At 33.9% G+C, this 12908-nt stretch overlaps 2 non-coding genes across 2 annotated transcripts; both read left to right on the forward strand.

Annotated features, from left to right (window-relative positions):
• Positions 1 to 9034: 9034 nt before the first annotated feature.
• Positions 9035 to 9109, forward strand: Trnan-guu. The gene has a single exon. It is a non-coding gene; the product is annotated as a tRNA-Asn (tRNA).
• A 2693-nt stretch (positions 9110 to 11802) lies between these two features.
• Trnan-guu lies at positions 11803 to 11876 on the forward strand. Its single transcript has one exon. It is a non-coding gene; the product is annotated as a tRNA-Asn (tRNA).
• The last annotated feature ends 1032 nt before the right edge of the window (positions 11877 to 12908 follow it).

Here is a 12908-nt window from a genome sequence, read left to right on the forward strand (position 1 = left end):
AAAAACAGATTATTTGATATTATCTGCAGCGTCAACACCTAAGGTCATTAGCGGTGAAAACCGGAATACTGAACTTTGGTTTCCCTCAAGTGATCTAATTTCAGTGTTTCTTTGTCAGCTTTATACAACATTTGTGTCGTAATTCACCTTGAATAACCAATAAAACTCATGTTGAATTCATAAGGATGCTGCTGCTGCTGATGATGAGGAGGATAATGGTAATAATAATAATGGGAATATTATTGTTATTGTTATTGTTATTGTTATTGTTATTGTTATTAATATTATTATTATTATTATTATTAAATATAATAATGAATATAAGTATATTGATATGAATTATTATTATTACTGTTATTATAATAATTAATTTTATGACGATGAGGAAGATGATGATGAAGATAAGGAGGATAATGATAATTATAGTAATGATAATGTAAATGATGATAATTAATATCACTATTATCATTATCTTCATTTGCTTCACTGTCGTTCCTTATTTTCTTCACTATATTTTACTAGTTTTCTTATTATTTTTCCTTGTTTTCCTCACTATCTTCATTTTCTTCGCTATCTTTCCTCCCTTTCCCAGCTACCTTCATTATATCACCCTTTTCTTCGTCCAACGCACAAGGTTAGAGAGCATTTTACACGAACTTATTAATAAAAATAATATGATTCTTAAAAACTTATGATTAAATACATTACAGTTTTAGTAGTTATCAGTTAAATCTGATCTCACTTCTAATAGCCAGCCATACTTCAGAGAACAAGATTATTACATCCAAATAGGATATTCATTGACAATAATATTTATTATTAACAATAATATTTATAAATCTCTCTATCTCTTTCTTACAAGTTGTAATTCCGTTCTGAATACTTTGACAGCATGATACTTAGAATTATTACGAATGTAAGTAAAAATATGAAAAAGAAAATAAGAAGACAAGTAATAGTAGTAGTAGTAGTAATAGTAGTAGTAGCAAAAATGAAAACAATGATCATAATCATAATCATAATAAAACTAGAGCAAAGATAACGATAAGAAGAAAAAAAATGTATGAACAATATAAGTAATAATAACAATGATAATAAAAATAATCATGATAATAAAAGTAACAATAATGATAGTTATAACAACAGTCATAATAATAATGATAATGAATAATAACAGTAATGATAATGATGATAGTAATAATGGTAACAGTATAAAATTTGATGATGATTGTGGAAATAGTAATAATGATAATGATAATGATGATAATAATAATAGCAATGATAATAATAACGATAATCATAATAATAATGATAGCAATAAAAATAATGCGTGGGTGTTTCATGCGCAAGGTGATGTGAAGCGATGGTGGAGTAGCCTAGATAGTGTTAAGTGCTTGCAGCTGCCACCACTGGCTAGCCTAGTGCGAAAAAGGGAGCAGCTTTGCATAAGTCTCCCCTGTCAGATCACAGCCTCTCCGTCATCGAGACTTCTGCAGTGCCTCCTCGTGGCCACCCATAGGTAACTGGGGCACCGTGCGGTCCAGGCTAAACTGTGGAGGATCTCGGAGGCTCCAGAGGTACAGAGATATGGCCCACCGGCATGCGAACACGCCCTGGCTCCATACAAACTCCTGCCCCCTAGCCACCCTGGGCCGCATCCACCCTTTGCTTCCAACCACGAGAATCCTCATGGCGAGTCTCCAGGCAGGCCCTCGGCCCGTCTCTTTTTCCTCGCGACCGGGTCTCGTCGAGCTGCCCAAGCCATGACCTCATGGGTCGTTCCACAGGCCTCCTCCAACCAGGGTTATCTCGCAAAGAGACAGCCTGGTGGTCAGGGTCATTCACAGGGAAACGAGCTAGGTGCCCAAATAGCCTGAGTTGGCGATCCCGGATTATGCAAGGTGTCACCCGACGGTGTAACCGTCAGGTGAAGAGACTTGTTACAAAGGCATCAAAACGAGACTCCAAGGCACTAGATAGCGTCCAGGTTTTGCTTCCATAAGCAAAATTGGCAGTAGCAAGGCCTTGAAGACACGTAGCTTGGTCCTTCTGCATAGGTACCAACATCTCCAAATGCTCTTGTTGATCGAGTTCATGGTTCCTGTTGTCAGACCAATCTGTCTAATGACTTCTTGGTCTGACAGCTCAGAGATATGGACTTGCCACCAAGGTATGTAAAACTGTATGTAACTTCAACGTCCTTGCTGGAAGCATGGATTGGCTTGAAGCTCTGCCCATTATCCAGTCCATACAGGTGTTGAAAACTGTTGGTGCAAGGACACAGCCTTCCTTCACCCCTGAATTGGAAGAAGTTTGGCAGACCCCCACCACACTTTACAGCACTTCAGTACCGGTTATAACGGCTTGCTATTAGGCCAATAATCTGCGTTGGAATTCCGAGTCTCAGGATCTCCCATAGTGTTTCACGATGCATCGAGTCAAACGCCTTCTTGAGGTCGATGTAGATTGCAAGCAACCCACGACCAAACTCACGACGGCATTACAAAATTACTCGAAGCATTAGTATTCGGTTTGTTGTGGACTTGCAAATAATGGAAATCGCCATCCTAACCTCTGTTAGGGTAGGTGGTTTCTTGCTGATGGGTGGGTCCGGCACAGGTATTCTGACATTAATGCATCCAAGCTAACTGGTGGATACAACTGCTCAAAATACGCAGCCTAACGTTCATGAACCCCAACATGATTTGAGATGATCTGTCCATCCACTGATCGGACTGCAGTTCAGCTTTCTCAGGGCTTGGTAGGCAGGGCGAAGGTCTGTAAGGTTATGTGACAGAGGAACCCAAATGAAGCCACCCGTGAGGCGGGAGACTTCAGGCTTAGAGGCCAAGGAAAATGAGGGGACCCCGTTCGTTCCTCGAAAAGGGAGTGAGGGGACCAAGCTGAAGGCTCAGAACCCACACGACCTCACAGGCCAATTATCCCAAGAGATGCAGGCCTACCAGGAGCGTGACTAATATGAAGATAATACATAGTAAATAAAATACAAAATCCTAAAATGAACAAAAGAACCGTGCAGAAGGCACCAAAGTACAACAAGTTAATCGTTAAAAGACAAGTGCCAGAAAGGCTTAAGAATTACTAGAAATACCCCGGAAGGGCTTAAGAAGGATGAAAAACATGCCAGAAGGGCTTAAAACAAAAGAAAAAACTAACATCTAAGTTAAAATACATAAAAGCTAGAATGAGGAAAAAAGTAAAAGATCGTAAAAAGTAGACAGAAAAGTCGTAAAAAGCCGAAGTAAAAGCTTAAGTAAAAGACGAGTAAAAGGGTAAAGCATATATAAAAGAAACGAGTAAAAGTACAAGATAAAAGTAAGTAAAACTCAGAATAAGTAAAAAGTAAAAGACAAAGCACACATGGTTCACAGTAAAAGGTTATGTAAAATAATAAAACACGTCCAGCATAGATACACCTAGGCAAGTAAAAAGGGCAGTACAACCTTGTTTCGGCATCCACGGTGTAAATCCAGGTGAAGGTAAATCCAAAGGGTAGTCACAACACAGTCACAGTATCCACTTCATTTATTTAACAAAAAACAGGGGTTACATTAACTCCCGCGGACGGAAGCGTAGCACAAAAAAAAATTAATAATAAAAAGGAAATATTATAATAAGAGAAAACATACAAAAGATAAAACCATAAATAAAATCATTAAAACAATCAGCAAAATCAATAAGAAAAATTACAATTATCATAAAAAATACGTAAAACAGTCTGCTGCGATTCACTAATAAAAATAATAAAATAAGTTACTTTCTCTCATTGTAAATGAGAGATTAAAAGGATGAATAAGTAAAAATAGACCATTGAAAAATAAAACAGATTTTAAGATACAACTGATAAAAAAGAGAGATATTCGCACCAGATGTGGATGTCCCCGTTATCCGCACATCATGTGAAGCATCGTAAAAAGAATATGGATAACGGAAGGATCAATAAAAGTTTTATTTTAAAAAGTACAAAAAAGGTGTAAAATAAACGTAAAATACATGTAAATAAAGCCAGCTTAAACCACAGATAAAAATAATAGGAAAAATGAGGCTTGCAGAGGGAAGTGGTCTGGCTGTGCTCGATTCGCCCTGTGGATTACGGTAGAATGCTGGGTAGGATAGGGGTAGGATGGGAGCAGGAGAGGATAGGGTTAATGGTAAGGGGTAGGGCAAACGGGAAAAAGGAATGGAAAAGGCGGAAATCAGCGCAGAAGTAGAAGGAAGAAGGAACAAGAAGAGGCTGCGAATAAGAGGGGTACGAGGGGAAATGCGTCAGGATACAGGGTAGGCTAGGGATAGGATAGAGGCAGGATAGTATAGGGATAGACGTAAAAGGTAGAACAAGCGAGGAAAACGAGTAGAAGAGGAGAAACTAAGTGAATAGAGAGAAGGAAAAAGGAGGGGAAGGTAACGGGTGCGAATAAGGGTACGAGAGGGATAGAAGGATTGGGGCAAGGAAAGGGGGGGATAGGTGTTGGTCGGGGGGGGGGGATAGGTGTTGGTCGGGGGGGGGGAGGTTGAAAACCTCACAGGTCGTTTACGAAGAAATGGCCTTCAACCTCCTCAGTAAGATTCCTGATAAACTATTCCTTGTCCCTTCTCAGCAATGTCCGAGCCTACGCACCAAGAGCAACGCAAAACTTGATTGCCATTCAGCAGAGCCATGCAACATGCTTCAGTGGCCTTCAATGTCTCCAGGGAGATGGAATTCTGCCTTGCCCCCGGGCGTGTGCCAATGGATTCCTGGGTTGCTTTGAGTGTTTCACGCTTGAAGAACTCCCATAGAGCAACTGGGTCCATCAAGTTCTCAAGTTCTGTCAATCAATCAGAGACTTCCATGATGAACCCACGGGCACACTCCTCCCTCAGTCTGTCCAAGTGAAACACCTTACAGTGGCCACTGGAGGGACGGAGTTTTGAAGTGGACTTGTAGGGTAGCCAAACCAGCCTATGGTCAGTGCCACAGAACTTGGCACTCCGGTAAACTCTATAGTTCTGGAGGATCCTCCATCGCTTGCTAACAAGAATGTGGCGATCTCCTTGGCCACTGTACCCATATCGCTATACCATGTCCAGCAATGCAGGTTGGAGCGCTGGTACCAGGAGCCAGAGATCCTCATTCTCTGGGACCTAGCAAAGTCCCGGAGAAGGAGGCTGTTCTCGCTGCTGGGATCAGCTCCCGAGCCATGGGGGGTGACAGACATCTCATAGCCAGCTCGCTCACAGCTAGATACCACATTGAAATCACTTACAACAATGCAAATATCTCGCAGGGGCAATTGTCTGCCACAGATGAGAGTTTGGCATAGAACTCCTTTTTCAATAAGAGACATGAAGACAAAAGCATGCTTCAGTCTCAATGCCATAATATCCTCATTAACCGGTGTTACCTCATCTACCGAGGGCTGAAGTCGGCTAGAGATGGCTATGGCTATACCCTGAAGGTGGTGACCATCACTGTGACCCGACCAGTAGTAGGTGTACCCACCCATACGGTCGTGCCGCTGCCAGGTCTTCTCACCTCTGAGAGGGCAGCCACCGCAACTCCCAGTGGCTCCAATTCCCTCGATAGCAGAGGTAACCGCTCATCCTGCTGCAAGAACCGGATGTTCCAAGCGCCTAGCCGGAAAGCTTGCCTGAGGTTAAGCCTCAGGTCATCACTGTGAGTGCATGCCACCTCTGCCGCTCCCGCTTACTATCATCATCATCATTACTGTTATTATCATTGTTATCATATTATTATGACTGTTGTTGTAACTATGATTATGTTACTTTATTATCATGATCATTTTGATTATCATTATTATTATTATTTATATTGTACATACAGTTTTTTCCTTCTTATCGTTATAAATTGCTCTAGTTATTATTATGATTATGATAATTGTTTTCATTATTGCTACTACTACCACTACTATTACTCCTCTTTTCTTTTTCATAAATTTATTTACATTCGTAATAACTCTAAGTATCATGCTGCCAAAGTATTCAAATATGAATTACAACTTGAGAGAGAGAGAGAGAGAGAGTGAGAGTGAGAGAGTGAGAGAGTGAGAGAGTGAGAGAGTGAGAGAGTGAGAGAGAGATTTATAAATATTATTGTTAATAATAAATATTATTGTCAATGAACAGCCTATTTGGATGTATTAATCTTGTTCTCTGAAGTATAGCTGGCTATTAAATGAAGTGAGATCAGATTTAACTGATATCTACTAAAACTGTAATGTATTTAATCATAATTATCAAATTTTTTAAGAATCATATTATTTTTATTAATAAGTTCGTGTAAAACGCTCTCTAACCTTAAAATATAGTGAAGAAAATAAGGAACGACAGTGAAGCAAATGAAGATAATGAAAAAAAGTAAAGAAAGTGGTAAATTATAGTGAGGCAAGGTCTTTAAATCTCAATCAATGTACACCTTTCACTTTGTGCCTCCTTTTACCACAGTAAGCCGATATTTTGTCTAAATTCCTTATCTGACCATATTACAACATTAGGATTTACTACTACATGGTAGAATAAGATACCAAATTTGTTCTGAATTATCAAGCATAATTTGAGTAAAGTTCACAAAGAAATATAAAATTGTCAGAAAAATAATATGCTTTTGCCTTCATAACTTACAAATCACACTTCCACCAAAATTGTACAGATGAAATCTCTTAGTTTATTATTCATTACTGTCATTTTATACTTTATGAATAATCAGAGTAATTAGCATGTTTGACTTGCAAATACCACTCGCCATTAGGTGGTACAAGCTGTGGGAAACGTAGCAAAATATGTTTCTTTGGATTTAGCAATATTATGAAAAGGTGATGTTAATAGCAAAATAATCATGATCATTATTATATTCTTTATATCATCATCATAATAGTTATTATTACCATTACCTTTATTATTATAATTATCAACATTATAATCCTTATTGTCATTATTATCATTATTATTTTTGTCAAAGTATCCAAACGTTATTACAATTTATGAGAGAGAAATATTGTTAATGATGTACAGCCTAAACGAATGCATTGATTTTGTACTCTGAAGTATGGCTGGCTACTGGATGAACTGGATTTAACTGGTAAATACTAAAACTGTGATATGTTGGATTATCATTATCAAAGTTATTAGATCCAGAAGAGTGTAAGTAAATGAATGCACTGATCTTGTACTCTGAAGTATGGCTGGCTATTGGATGAAGTAAGATTATATTAACTGGTAACTACTAAAACTGTGATATGTTGGATTATCATTATCAAAGTTATTAAGTCCAGAAGAGTGTAAGTCATAAAGATGGAATGAACAAACTGAGAATTTTTTTCCCCTTTTATTAAGTTCATGTAAAGCACACTTACATAAAATGAGGTACTATTAAAGTATAATCAGAATGGTAAGAAAAATTATAAGGTTCAATTTCCACCTCTGAAGATGGAAAGCCCATTGATTTTCTCTGTAAGCTTGTGCGTTGTGGGAAGAAAAGGGCGAAGGAATGAAGGTAGATGAGAATGTGTGGAAAGAGCGAAAAAAGAGTAAGAGAAGGCCAAGAAAATGAGGATCGACAAGAAAGTTAGGAAAGACAGATAAGAAAATGAGGAAAGATAATGGAGAAATTAAGTAAAATATAGTGAAGAAAATGAGGAACGACAGTAAAGCAGACAAGGAAATATAGTAAAGCAAATGAAAATGAAAGTAAAGAAAGAGGAAAATGAAAGTAAGGAAACGACTTTAAACTTCGCTCTATTTACACTTCGACTTTGTCCCTCATTTTACCACAGTAAGCCAATATTTTGTCTAATGTCCTCATCTGACCAACATTACAACCGAAGGAGTTTACTACTGCATGGTAGAATAACATCCCAAATTTGTTCTGAATTACCAAACATAATTTGAGTAAAGTCCCTAAAGAAATAAAGAATTGTCAGAAAAATATGATTTTGCCTTCAAAATTTACAAAATTGTACAGATGAAAGCCCTGAGGAATTTATTAGTCATTTTACAGTCTAATAATCAGTGTAATTAGCATGTGTGATTTGCAAATGCCGCGCGTCAATAGGTGGTACAGGCCTTGGGAAAACGTAGCAAAATACGTTTCTTTGGTATTAGCAATATTATGAAAAAGGGCGACGATAATGATATAAATAATAATGTTAATAGTAATGATTATGACCATTATAATTATCATTATCATTATTACTACTCCCATCCTTATCTTTACTAGCAATAGCGGTAGTAATAGTATAATTATCATAGCAATCATTATTACTATTATTATCATTGATATTATAATAATAAGTATTATTCTCAATATTGCTATTATTATTTTTATTATTATTGTTGTTATCATCATCATCATCATTATTATAGTTGTTGGTGTTTTTCTTCTTAATCATCTTCTTATCATTATCATCATTAACATTATCATAATAATTAATATAATTATCATTATCATTCTTATCCTCCTCATCATTATTCTCAGTTTCATAAAAATAATTATTTTAATAACAGTAATAATATTAGTAATTACAACATAGTAATAATGATAAAGATAATAAATATGAAAATATTTATTATCATCATTATCATAATTACGTATTCAAAATGAACTTTAATGGTCATTCAAAGTAAATTTCGACACGAATGCTGTATAAAGCAGACAAAGAAAGACAAATTAGATCACTTGAGGGTTTTCGCAGCTACTAACCTTATCTGTTAACTTAGATGCAGATAATTTTAAATAATCAAGTTATTAATCCCGGTTTATTATTGTTATTACGATTATTATTGTTTTCATTACTGCTGCTACTAATGATAATAACTCTATTATAGTGTCATTTCTCTTCTTATTTTATTTTTATTGCTTCTTTACTTACATTCATAACACTTTTATATAATCAATTTATCTACCCGGTTTTACACACTGGCCAACACGTGGCTTGAAACTAGGCAATTTCTTAAAAAATAGATAAATAACAAAAAAATGAAAATAAAAAATAAATACTGCAGATACCGTTTTTAAGCCTCCGTGGCACAATCGGTTATCGCGTTCGGCTGTTAACCGAAAGGTTGGTGGTTCGAGCCCACCCGGGGCGTTACTTTTAGACAGCTGCGTTTATGTGCTGTATTCAACCAAATGCATATATACCGGCTGAAAAGAGACGTATCTGAACTAGACAATAATAAAAGTGCAAAGGCCTTCACACTGCGTTCGCCACTGAATGTTTTTATTTTTTATTTTAGGTATTTATTTATTTATTTATTTATTTTTTAATTACAAGAGATTCCTGGACATTACACTGTCTCGATATTTTTTTTTTTTTTTTTTTTTTTTTGCATATCAAAAAGAACACAAAGCTTTTTTCTTTCATTTTTCCTTTTATGTTATTTCAAAGTAAAAATCCAATTCTTTTTCTCTGTTGTACATTCAAACCGTATTTTTTTCTCGGTTGGGAAAAAGATAATGAGAAAACATAACAAGCAATGATAAATATTAATGATGACATTACTGCTTTTATTATTATGATATTCTTTCTCCTTTATGTTATCGTTATTATCATTTTTATGGTTTTATATCATCATCATCATTATTATTACTATTATTATTATTATTATTTTATTATTATTATTATTATTATCATCATTATTATTATTATAAGTAGTATTCCTATCATTATTATTATTACAATCATCATCATCATTATTCTTATTGCTATTATTATCACTAATTTTATAATTATTATTATTATTATAATTAATTCTATTATTATTATTTATATTATCACTCATATTATTATCATTACTATGTCGATGATAATGATTATAACTATTATTATTATCCTCATTATCATTATCATTATTACTGTTACCGTAATCATCATCATCATCATATTGTATTATATTGTTACCATTATTACTATCATTATTATCATTATTGTTATTATTATCATTATTGCTATTACTGTTGTTATAATAATAATAATTATTATTGTCATTTTCATTTTTGTTACTTTTATTATCAGGATTATTATCATTATCATTATTGTTACTTTTATTATCAAGATTATTTTTATTATCATTATTTTATTATTATTTATATTGTTCACAGTTTTTTTCTTACTATCGTTATCATTGCTCTAGTTATTATTAGCATTATCATTATCATTATTATGATTATAATCATTGTTTTCATTATTGCTACTACTACCACTATTACTATTACTTATCTTCTTTTCTTTTTTCATATCTTTACTTACATTCTCAGTATCATGCTATCAAAGATAGATAGATAGATAGATAGAGATAGATAGAGATTTATAAATATTATTGCCAATGAACAGCCTAATTGACTGTATTAATCTTGTTCTCTGAAGTTGGCTAGCTATTGAATGAAGTGAGATCAGATTAAACTGATAACTACTAAAACTCTGATGTATTTAATCATTATAACCAAAGGTTTTAAGAATCATATTATTTTTGTTAATAAGTTCGTGTAAAACGCTCTCTAACCTTGTGCGTTGTACGAAGAAAAGGGTGATGGAATGAAGGTAGATGGGGAAACGAGTGAAGATAGTGATGAAAACGAGGAAGATAATGGAGAAAAAAATAAAATATAGTGAAGAAAATAAGGAACGACAGTGAAGAAAATAAGGAAAGACAGTGAAGCAAATGAAGATAATGGAAAAAAGTAAAAAAGTGGTAAATTATAACGAGAAGAGGTCTTCAATGTACACTTTCACTTTGTCCCTCATTACCACAGTAAGCTAATATTTTGTCTAATTTCCTTATCTGACCAATATTACAACATTGAGATTAACTACTGCATGGTAGAATAGGATACCAAATTTGTTCTGAATTATCAAACATAATTTGAGTGAAGTCCACAAAGAAATATAGAATTGTCAGAAAAATAATATGCTTTTTGCCTTCAAAATTTGCAAATCACACTTCCACCAAAATTGTACTGATGAAATCCCTTAGGAGTTTATTATTCATTACTGTCATTTTATAGTTTATGAATAATCAGTGTAATTAGCATGTGTGACTTGCATATGCCGCGCGCTATTATTTGGTACAGGCCGTGGGAAATGTAACAAAATTTTTCTTTGGTATTAGCATTATTGTGAAAAGGTGATGATAATGATATCAATAATAACAATAGTAATGATTATTATTATTACTATTGCTACTATTACAGTAGTAATAGCAGTAGTAATAGTAGAATCAGCATTATCAGTATTATGATATTTGTTATCCATATATCATCATAACAGTTATTATTACTATTACCATTATTGTTATATTTCTAATAATTTTTGTTATTATTGTTATCACCATTATTATTGTAGGTGGTATTGTTCTTCAATTTCTTATTATAATTATCATCATTAACATTATCACTTCCTCATCGTCATTAAAATTATTATGATAGTAATAATATCACTATATGTTCATTTTTGTCATTATTATTATTATCATTATTAGTATTACTATTATTATTATTATTATTATTATTATTTTGTTATTATTATGTATTCAACATGAGTTTTATTGGTTATTCAAAGTGAATTTCGACACGAATGTTGTTTAAAGCTGACAAAGAAACAGTGAAATTAAATCACTTGAGGGAAGCCAAAGTTCAGTATTCCGGTTTTCACCGCTAATGACCTTAGGTGTTGACGCTGCATATAATATCAAATAATCTGTTTTTCATTCCCAGCAATTTCTTGAAAATAAAATAAACAAATAAAAAATATAAAATAAATACCGTAAATTATGATTCTTAATTGTGCCTCCGTGGCACAATCGGTTAGCGCGTTCGGCTGTTAACCGAAAGGTTGGTGGTTCGAGCCCACCCGGGGGCGTTACTTTTAAACAGCTCTGTGCATATGTAGCATTCAAACCAAATGTTCAAGCACCGACAGAAATGAAATTGCTAAAAAAATGCTCAAAACTTTGTATGTCGGTACAAACTTCGACGATATTTCATTTTGAAGCGACCGTGATACTTGAAACAAGGTATCAAAGTGTTAGGGTTTCGGGAGGCTAGAAAAAGGCTTTCAGAAACGTAATTTGCAGTATCTATTTTTATTTGTTTGTTTATATTTAACAAATTGTCCAACTTTAATTCAAGTGTACGCCAGTGTGTAAAATCGGAAATACTTGACTTCCCTCAAGTGATCTAATTTCATTCTTTCTTTGTCTTTATACAGCATTCGTGTTGAAATTCACTTTACATATCCATTAAAACTAATTTTAAATACATAATGATAACTATGATTATTATCATTATTATTGTTATCATTGTTACTATTATAATTATATTTATGACGGATGAGGATGAGGATAAGGATGATAATGATAATTTTAGTACTAATGATAATGTTAATGGTGATACTGATAAAGATAAGATGAACTACAGTAATAATAAATGATAATGATAGTGATGATACACAAACATGAACATGAACATGAACATGAACATGAACATGAACATGAACATGAACATGAACATGAACATGAACATGAACATGAACATGAACATAATAATAGTAATAATAATGATTATGATGAATATAATGATAATGCTGATGGTGGATGATGGCCATGTTTCTACCACTAACACCTATTACTAGTAATGATGATGGGAGTAACAATAATAATAATAATCGTCATCATAATCATCTCTAGTATTCATTTTTTTTTTATATTATTATCTTTTTTATAATATTGCTAACACCAAAGAAATATTTTGCTACTTTTTCCACGGCCCGTACCACCTAATGGCTCGCGGCATTTGCAAGTTACACAAGCTAATTACATTGATTATTCATAAACTATAAAATGACAATAATAGATAATAAACTCCTAGGGGCTTTCATCTGTACAATTTTGGT

Source organism: Penaeus monodon, chromosome 2, assembly GCF_015228065.2.
Source record: "Penaeus monodon isolate SGIC_2016 chromosome 2, NSTDA_Pmon_1, whole genome shotgun sequence".
Lineage (NCBI taxonomy): Eukaryota > Metazoa > Arthropoda > Malacostraca > Decapoda > Penaeidae > Penaeus > Penaeus monodon.